The sequence below is a fragment of the Lathyrus oleraceus genome, chromosome 2, assembly GCF_024323335.1.
Source record: "Lathyrus oleraceus cultivar Zhongwan6 chromosome 2, CAAS_Psat_ZW6_1.0, whole genome shotgun sequence".
NCBI lineage: Eukaryota > Viridiplantae > Streptophyta > Magnoliopsida > Fabales > Fabaceae > Lathyrus > Lathyrus oleraceus.
In genome coordinates, this window is record NC_066580.1 from 396,174,990 (window position 1) to 396,185,616 (window position 10,627).

Here is a 10,627-nt window from a genome sequence, read left to right on the forward strand (position 1 = left end):
ACCACAAAAACAACTTGAGATGGGTTATATTTACAAGTTAGATTTATTTACAAAATGAGGTCAAAGTTGGATTAAAATTTATTTACAATGAGTATTTATGAAAATGGTTTTGAAAAGTCAAAGGCCTAAGGCCTAGGTTTCTAATTTGAAATAAAGTCAAAGTTTTGAAAATGATTTTTGGCTTGGTTAGAGTGGGGAGAAGAAGAGAAGGGCTAGTCCTAAGGCATACAAAGATTAGTGAGAAAAGATAACCCTTGGAGTTCCTTTTCTTGAAATCATAGAGATTATTCAAGATGCTCCTTTCCTTTGGACTTATCACACAATCAAGCAATCAAACAATTTGGGTTCAAGCTCCTAGGATCTCCAATTAACTTGTATCTCTTAACTTGGCTACTCATGACAATGGTCCTCTTTACTATCTCAAGATGGGATCCCTATCACACAAGAGCAAACATCAAAAAGTTCACAACACAATAAGGGGAATGGACAAAGAATAAGTTTAGATGAGAAGTCATTTAGAGTCAACTTTAAAATTTAGCATTCTAAAGGCATGAGGCCTAGTTGCTCTTGAACTCCTTTAAGCATGAGTATGTCCTAATTCTAAGTCCTTTCTTCTTTTGCAATTGTTCCACACAAAACAAAACAATGACAACAATATATTCATATACAATAATGAGCTTAAGTGAGCAAAAGAAAAATGACATAAACATAAAATATGTGCTCAAGTGAGCAAAATGAAAAAGCAATATGAATAAATGAGCAAGAAGTAAATTGCATTAAAGTAAAGGGCAAGAAATTAAATGCTCAAATTAAAGTTAGTAATTAGTGAAGTTATGTTAGTTTGTCATAAGACAATAAAGCGCTATGTTAAGCAATCGTAAGTGGACTAATGTAGTAGTCCCACCTATCTGAGGTTGGTCAATAAAACTATAGGCAAATAAACACAAGTTAGAGATCATGACTAGTAAGCCAACCTCCACAAACTTGCCATGCCAAAACAAAAGGGGAGAGGTCTTGTATGGACTTTAGGTTTTTTGCTTGACCAAGAAGCAACCTATCTTGGACACAAAACAACTCACTTGATCTTAGATCAAGTTGAGTTTGGTTTGGATCAAAGAAGCTTAAACCTCTCATTTGTCAAGACCAACCATAAGACATTAACTCATTGGCCAAAATAAAAAGAAACGGATGAAGATGAAATGAATGGAAAGAGAATTCAAATATCAAACTCAATTGATCAAATGTGAACCAAGTCATTATCAATCAATGTTAAACAGAAAAGAAATGAAGTTTACAAGTCAACAAGTCAATCATAATTTTTTGGTATTTTTTGAATTAAAAATAAATGCAAAATAAAATAAACAAAATATGGTCAAACCTCAATTTTAATTCAAATCAACTTCAACAAGTCCAATTAAATTCTCATAGGTCTAACATGGTCAAACAAACTTTGACAAATTTTTCAACAATTTTTGAAATTAGAAACTATTTTAAAACAATTAAAAACAATAAAAAATAACAAAATATGAAATAAAATCTCAAATAAATGTCCAATCAAATAAGAAATTGATGAGACTATTTTTCATTGACTTATCATGACCCATAGGTGTTAGGAAAATATTTTTGGATTTTTCAAATATCAAAAAGTAATAAAAACAGAATTAAAACTATTAAAAATCAAATAATTCACAAAAAATATTAAATGAAGTCACAAAAATAATTAAAAATTAAAATATGAAAGTAGATTTTTAAAGAAAATTTTTGGCATTGGTCTCATATTTTTGTGACTTCAAATAAAATATTTATGAATTTTTGAAAATAAAAGGAATTAACTGAAAATAAAAGAAAATATGAATAATAGAAAAATCCAGCGCCACAGGATCATTTCATTAATTGACGTGGCAAGGGATCAAAGGCTCAGAGGCGCGGTCACATGGTGAACTCAAGTCAAGCGCGCAACACATGGCATTAAAACAAGTAATCACAATGGATGGCCACGATTATAACGTTTAGGCACGATCCAAGGGTTGTACAGCATAAACGTGGGGATGGTGGTGGAAACCACCATCTTCTCCGGTGATCTGACCATTTCCGACCACCACGCGCAGGAAAATGAATTGCAATGAAAGTAAAAAGTGAGGACATCAAAATGAAGTTGAGGTGATGTACATCACCACTGTAACCATGGATCATCCTCACCATTCATATTTAGAGAGAAATGTGAGATGGAAGATCATGGTATGTCAACTGAAATGGCACGATTTGAACAATTAAGACCACCATTGGCCTGCCTCAAGTGAGAGGACTTCAGAAAACCTCATAAACCAAAGAAAATCACATTGTATTGCAAGATCTATATCAAAAAAGTTTGGGGTTCTACCTCTGAAATGAAGCTTCAAATGCCACGAATTCTCCAAGATCTTGATCTACTTTTGCTCTGGAAGTGTGATGAAGATGATAGGTTAAGGAATTGAGCTTTGAAAATCAACTAATGATGTTGAATTTCAAGCTTGAAAGAGAAAGAGAAAATTGAAAATTCCTTTAGTGAGGGTTGGGATTTCAATTCAGCAACAATTCAAATCTCCACTTGGTTGAAAAATGAATGAGAATGAGCACTTATTTATAGCTGAAATGTGTTGCAAGGCATGGTTCCCTCGTGTGCATGGAATTTGAATTTCTCTTGCATGGGCTTGTACGGGCGCATGTAAGGCCCAATGATGGGTGATACACCATGCTGAGGTCAACTAGAAATGAATTGGACGTGCATAATGAACCACACAAGCTTGCACATCGTTATATCATGAAATGCCAAAATGACCATAAAAAGAAAGCTCTTCGAAACTCACAAATAGAAAGTCCAAAAAAGTAATGTGAGTAATGGTTGGAAAACTCTTGAAATAAGGAACAAAAGTCATATTGGGAAAAAAATTCATTTGGCATTTGGAAATTATTGAAAACTAGCTGTGAAAATTTAGGTACAAAACATGTCTAAGTCGCCTTTGAAAATTTTCACCAAAAGCAAGCCTCTTCAAGCCCTTCTGTTTCAATGATGCAAGCTTCAAATGGAAAAATCTCCAACATAAAAGTTGTAGATCCTTTCAAGGTTATCAATTTAGACTTACATTTTGCATCATTTGGATTTTTAATGAGAAAGTTATGGGCATTTGAAGTTGGGCATTTTTCAAATTCAATGACTTAGGTCCAAAGTGACCTATAATGTTTTGTATTATCACATGCATTTCTTTTAGGATTATGAATTTTTGTCCAACATAACATTTGAATTAGACATCTTAATATTTCCAATGCATTAGGTATAACCTCAAAATCATAAAAATTAAGGAAGTTAGGTCCTTGGGAAGTTGACCCAAAATTAGGGTTTCAGTCAAAATGACCTATAATGTTTTGAAATGAATGATGACCTTACAAGTTTAAAATGGATTTTTTATGAACATGAAAGTTGTTCACATGGTTTGTAAGAACATGTTTTCTCTTGGGGTCATCTTCATTTGACAAACACATCACAAGTTGTATCTCAGTGATCTTCAGCTTAGTCAGATGACTTGACTGGTCAACTTTTCAAGGCCAAACATCCAATCTTGATGAATGAATGATTGAGGAGCCCCACATAAGCTCATATATGCATAAAATAATGAATTAAATAACTTCCCTTGATTAAAATTGATCATAGGTTGAGGTTGCTTCATGGGCAAGGCATAGTCAAAGCACAGTTGAATTAGGGTTTCCTTGGGAAACAATCCTCAAGCCCTTTGGGTTATCTTGATCAAATTGGCAAGTTGAGATACTTGGAAGACATATATGATGATTAGGAACTTTGTGGACCATTGTCATGCTTTTTTCTCATCTTCATCTAGCCATTTCATTGGGCTTAGGAGCCTCCTAAAAGCATTAGAGCACATGATCACTTGAGCTTCAAAACAAAAAGAGTTAGTGACATATTTTTGTGCTTTTGGTTAATAATCAAATAAGAAAAGCAATAATATACAATACAAGCATGCTTGGTGTCTCAAACTAATCACACAAGTCCCAACCCAAGGGTTAAGGAGACAAACATGCTATGATCCTTGAGGCAATGCATTGAGCAATGATATGATGCCATGAGGGATCTTAGGGTCAAAATTAGGGTCCTACAAGTTCACAACAGCTTGGTCTCAAAATGGTGGCATTTGCCAAGTCCTTTTTGCACATGGACTGTTGCCTAATTCTAAGTCCAAGAGTTCAAATCAATATCAACAGTCCACCAGATGTTTTTTAGGTTTTTTTGTTGTTATTAGATGTTTTAAGGTCCTAAGACCACAAACAAAACCAAAATACACAAAAAATCTATACAATCACAAGATATGGCTCAAATGAGGAAAGTGAAACTGACATAAACATAAATAAGTTAAATGAAATGTAAATGGCAATGAATGATAAATTACTGAAATTTAAATTGCATAAAGTAAATGACTTGAAAGTAAGGCAATCTTAAAAAGAATTAGTCAAGTATTAGTGGTGTTTTTTAATTTATTAAGTCATTCTTTGGAGAATACTCAACCATTCATTCACAAGTATGAATCCTTAAACCAAGACATCTTCCATGAGAAGGGCTCCAATTTGGATAATTCAACAAATATGCCACTAGCTCTCATGAAAGGAAAAAATGTCATGTCTCCATACAATGCCATGAATAATGGGAGACTTACAATCTCACTTACTAGAATGTTATTCTATTAGGGTCAAATTTAGCTCTATGTTAAGCAATCGTAATTGGACTTATGTAGAAGTCACAACTATCTAAGGTCGGGCAATAAAAATTTAGGTGTTAATGCATGTTAGAGATTTTGGTATGCAGAACCAAACTCCTAAAACATATCACACACTAAAAGAAAATATCAAGAGGGAGGGACCTATCTCAGTCATACTTGTATTAGTTCATCTGACACAAGGTCATTGATGAACCAATTAGCCTTAAGACATTAGAGATTTCATTGGTCAAATGAGGGAATGGAAAAGAATAGAGATGAAGATGAAGAAGGAGGGGAAAATAGAAACACAAATTTACCAAGAGAGGATTTTCATCAAATCAAAATCATTCATTCATTTTGGGAGATGAAATGTACATTTCATCAATCCCCTAAATCCAATGGTTTTGATCCAACAAAAGTCAAATCAACCTTGACCAAGACCCAAAAAGAAAGTCAAACACCACAAGACCATAAAAATGACTCAACAATATTTTTAAACATTTAATCAATTAAAAATCCAATTAAAAATGAATTAGAATATATTTTAATTTGGTCAAAACCTAAAATCCCTTCAAAACACCAAATAAATGGCCAAGGGATTTATCCTAGGTCAAACAAGGTCAAAGGACCTTAGATAAAAAAATTCACTATTTTTGAAAAGTCATAAGTATTTTTAAACAATTAAAAATATGCATAAAACATTTAATTCATGAGAAATATCAAAATTAATCCAAAAAATAATTTTAATTCGGAATATGGAAGGGACAAATATTTAAAGGTTTTTGGTGAAAGTCCCATATTTTTTGGATTAAAAATGAAATTAATATGAATTAAATAAAATAAGAGGATTAAATGAAAATTCAGAAAATAAAAAGAAATTAGAAAAAACAAGGGCCATAAGATCTCCCTCATTAATTGAGGTGGCATATCTGATGGTCACGCGCACACTATCTACTATGAACCTCAGTTAAAGCATCACATGCATGGTAATTCAAAGGAGTGGCTGAGATTAAAACGTGAGATGATGATCAAATGGTTCTGGACACGCCAACCCACCACCGGAGCTAGGGCTCCGGTCATCTTCTCCGGTGGACCTCAGCAGACTGGTCCACCTTCAACTTAATGAAAAATGAAAAACAAGGACATTATTTCAAAGAGAAAATGCTCAGGAGCTCGAATCTGACTTCAATTTTCTCCAATTCCAAGTATATTAAAAGATACAGGGATTTGAGTTTTGAGGATCATGAACTGAGTTACTTCGATTTGACCTCAAAGCAACTCAATCTTGTTGCCTACATTGGTAGGACTTCATCCAACCAAAAATTAAAGAGAATGGTGAAGAATTGAGAGAGAATCAAAGAGATGATGTTTCTAAAAAATCACCTTTGAGGGAGCTTAAATTTGGCTTGATTTTGCTTCTAATTGACTTTGTCTTGACTTTAGATGCTTGCAGTAAGTGAATTGAATCAAGGAATGGCTTGGATTCTTGGAGTTTCAACTTCAAAACATAAGTGAAATTGAAACTCGATTTTTAATTGAAAACCTTTGAGTTTATCCTCTAACGGTGAGGGTTAGGGTTGCAGGATCAAAGCTTGGGCAAGGTGTCCCCAATTCTGAGCAAGAGGGGTTGTATTTATAGGCTATACACTTGCTTTTTACACACTTCCATCAAAATGCTAAAAATAGTAATCTCACTTGCATTGATGCATGGGCATGTGATATGCCCATCAAATGATGCCAAATGATCCAATGCTCTGTGCTATCCAACCTGAAATGATTTTACATATATATGCATAAAGGAAATGAATTTTGACCATGAATCTTAACAAATGAAACCTTGTGAAGAACTCATGTGCAAGTCCATCAATCTTAGTCCAAATGAGGTAATCTTGGACTTTTTAGAAAGGTGAGATCAAGGGAAATAACTTTCATGTTTAACATGTTTCCATTTGAAGCTTGGATCATGATAAATTTTCAGGTGGAATCTTGGAAAATCAAACATAAATGAAATATTTCTAAGTACCAAGCCAAATGTTCACTTCTTCCACCTTGAATAACTTTTTCCATGGGCTTCAAATGGAAAAAAATCCATTAATCGAATTTTTATCTCTTTAAAACCTATTCAATTTGGTAACAAATCTGACCTCATTTGGATTTGGCATGAAGGAGTTATTCATTTTAGAACTTGAGGCAAATCTCTGGTTCAATGGCAATGGTCCAAAGTGACCTATAATGTTTCCTCTTGGAAAATGCATTTTCAAGTTGAATTTGAATTTTCTCAAAGAATAAAAGTTAGAGAGGACATATAGAAATTGATCATGAAACTTGGATGACCTTCATCTCATAAAAATTGAGCAAGTTATGGTCCTTGGAAGTTGGCCTCCTAACTAGGGCACAGACAAAATGACCTATAATCTTTCACCATAAAAATGACTTTCCAAGAAAAGTTAGCTCTTGACCTCAACATGAAAGTTGTTTGGAATATCATAAGGAGTAACTTTTATCTAGAATCATTTTCATATGACAAAAATTGTAGGAGATAGGGTCTAGGGAACCCCAGTTTTGACCAAATGACTTTCTCTAGTCAACCACCATAAAGCATCCTGAAAACATGAAGCTATCTTGATCTATTGGACTAATGGAGGATCATATATGTATAATATGATGTATAATGAAGTATCCCTTGGAACATTTGATCAAATGATGAAGAAACTTGTTGAGGAAGTCACACAAGATACCCAGATGAATTAGGGCTTCCAAGGCAAACAAGCTTCAAACTCTTGAAGAATTCTTGATCAAAATGATAAATGAAGATCATGGGGATCCATATATTATGTCTAGAGTCCATATGAACCATCTCTTATTTATCTCCTTGTACTGAGGATCTCAAACCCTAGTTGTGAGCTTGATGAGGCATAGGTGAGCACACACACACTACTTACAAAAGGAACAAAGATATACATTGACAGTTTTTGTATTTGGGTTAGTAAACAAAGAAAAATAAAGTATGATACAATCAAATGTGCTTGATGATCTCTGCCAATGCATACCCAGTGAATGAGGGGTAAGGAGGATGCCAAGGTGTGATCCCAAAGCCAATGCAAATGAATGAGATAGCATGAGGGATCTTAGGGTAAAAATTGGGGTCTTATAGCACCCCCTCTTCTCCAACCTCAAATCAATAGTGAACCATCACATGACCTTCAAAACATAACCCATCGCCTCTCCATACTAAGCCACCTCCAACCTCAAACATATGAGACAACTATTGGAACCTCAAAGAAGATTGAAACATAACGAAGAAGAAAGTAAAAAAAGGAAATCATTGGAGTTTCGTAATTCCTCTTGATTGAGCATCATCCTCCGCCACCTTCAGAAACTTTCGTTGGATTCTTCTTACTCCACTCCCAACTGTTTGTTTTTTTGGCCAACCATTCAACACATATGAGCGGGCCTATAAAAAGAAAAGAAGATATGAAACAATACATGTTGCCTCGCAACCAATTTCTCTCTAAACATGTTTTTCAGAATCAAAGGAAAATAGGAAGAAACTTATACACACTAGTACCCCCCACTTGAAGAAACTATCTTTCTCATTACACAGTGACAAAGAGAAGCTTTCTTTTCTTTTTCAACACAGTGGACCATCCTCACTCGTTCTTCTTCATATTACAAAAACTTTGTTTCTACACATACTACATAACATCTAAACCACCTTCCATCCCTCTTTCATTTCCTCATACCCATAAACTCATCTCCTTAACAATGCCCTACTAACCATCAAACCATTCCATAAACAAACTCAGAACCACACCACCTCAGTTTCACCACAAACGAACTCAACTCATTCGATCTCCATCAATAACTCCGATCCGAGTAAACTCAAATAAACACCATTAAAATTGTCATCACTCAAACCTCATGCTGATGACACAGTTACATCACCGATTGTACACCTGATCCCATCTCCATATCACCGCCGTGAAAGTGCAACCACGAAGCCCAAAAATCGGAGACCTCACGTCTTCGATTCAACCGCTAGTTCCTCAATCGATAACACCCTCTCTCGTAAATAAATCTCAGTGTTGGAATTAGGGGACTAATTTGATTTCTTCTGGTTGGAACTAGAGTTGTTTGATGGATTGTGTTTCACTGTCTTATTTGATATTTGATTTCTACTGGTTCTGAAAAATGAATTTAAATATTTTACATCCTCTCTTTTGATATTTCTTTATTTTCACGGTGAATATGTTGGAGAGGAAGAAAGTATTTTCCAGATTTTTTGTTGCATTATTATTGTATCTTTTATTCTTTGTTTATTTGTTCCTACCATTCTGCCATATGTCTGCTTGTGATTGGAGGTTGTTTGGTTGTTTTTTTTTTAGAAATGAGATATGTTGGTAACAAGGGAACAACCGCACCCTCACTCTTTTCCCTTTTCTTATAGTGTTTTTTTTATTAACAAATTAGAGTAAGTATGTTTGTGGATTAGGGCTTTAGGCCCATATTGATTATTGCACACCTCATACAAATATTGGAACCTCATTTATTTTAACCTCTTAATTCAATTAACTAAGTTCTTTTAATCTAGTTAAATTTGATAATTAAGTTTAGTTAACATTGCTAGTGATCAAATTAATTAATTAATTATGTTAATCATTCTTAATACCTTAAATTAATTATTTTATTTAAAAAATTTAATTAATTGATAATACTCATTTGATTGTTTAGTTATTTAACTCTTTATCTTTATCCATTGTATCCATTATTTAATTATGCATTTGTAATCACATTGGGAACTAATTAACAAATGGTGATATAATTGGATAAATCGTTTCAATAAGCATAAACATTGGTTCAAAGCCAAGTCTTCCAACTCGTTTAATTCTATAAATGCAAATTTAAATCATTTTTTAAATCAATGCACTTCGAAGAACTTTCTTTTATTTAAACCTCAGATGAAAAAGAGAATGGGAGGCGCTCGCTTCACTATCTCTCGAATAATTGAATGATTGGCGTTCTTCATATTGCTCAAATTTTTGTCTTCCGATTAAAACATTTTAAATAAACTTGGATAAAGGAATAGTTGGTGCACGCCTCATTATTGCTCGAATTAGAAAATGGGAGGCACTCGCCTCACTACCATGCATATTCGATTTCTGCAAAGAACTTTCAATAATAATTTGAATGAAAACGAAGTAGGAGGAGTTCGCCTTACTATTCCTCGCATTGTTTAACGATTGGTGTGTGCCATATTGCTCAACTTTTTGTCGTTCCTTAAAAATGCCAAGTACACTAAACTTAATTTCTCGCCCCCCGTGCGACGAACAACTTAACTCTTTTCAGAAAGAACATTGTTCAATCTTTTCTAAAGCGCCTAACAAGCTAGTGCTTAAGCCTCCACTGAGAGTAGACGAGCCAATGTTTAGCCTTTAGAGGGCGGTCTAAACAGTTGTTCATTAAAAGACACCAACAAAACCGTAGTTCCCCGAACTACGAATGCTCTGATTTCCTTATTGCACCATAAGGATACGTAGGCACGAGATTGCGAGATCTTTGCGAGCACACTAATAAAAAACCTCCCTTTTTCCCCGTTTGTGGTTCTCATTTCATTTATCTTCTCAATATTATATTCATTCAAAGAAAACAAATAATAGTTATCTAACATTCAAATCGGAAATTAGACTAAAAGGTTCCCGTTTAGTAAAACAGACGTGAGGGATGCAAATACCTCTTTCTTGCGTAATCGACTCCCGATCCCGAATATGGTTGCGACGGACATCATTATATTTTAAAGGTTTTATCGATATTTTCCTATTCCTTCATAGGAATAAATAAAGTTCGGTGGAGACTTTGTTCGAATCATTTTTCTGCGACCATCG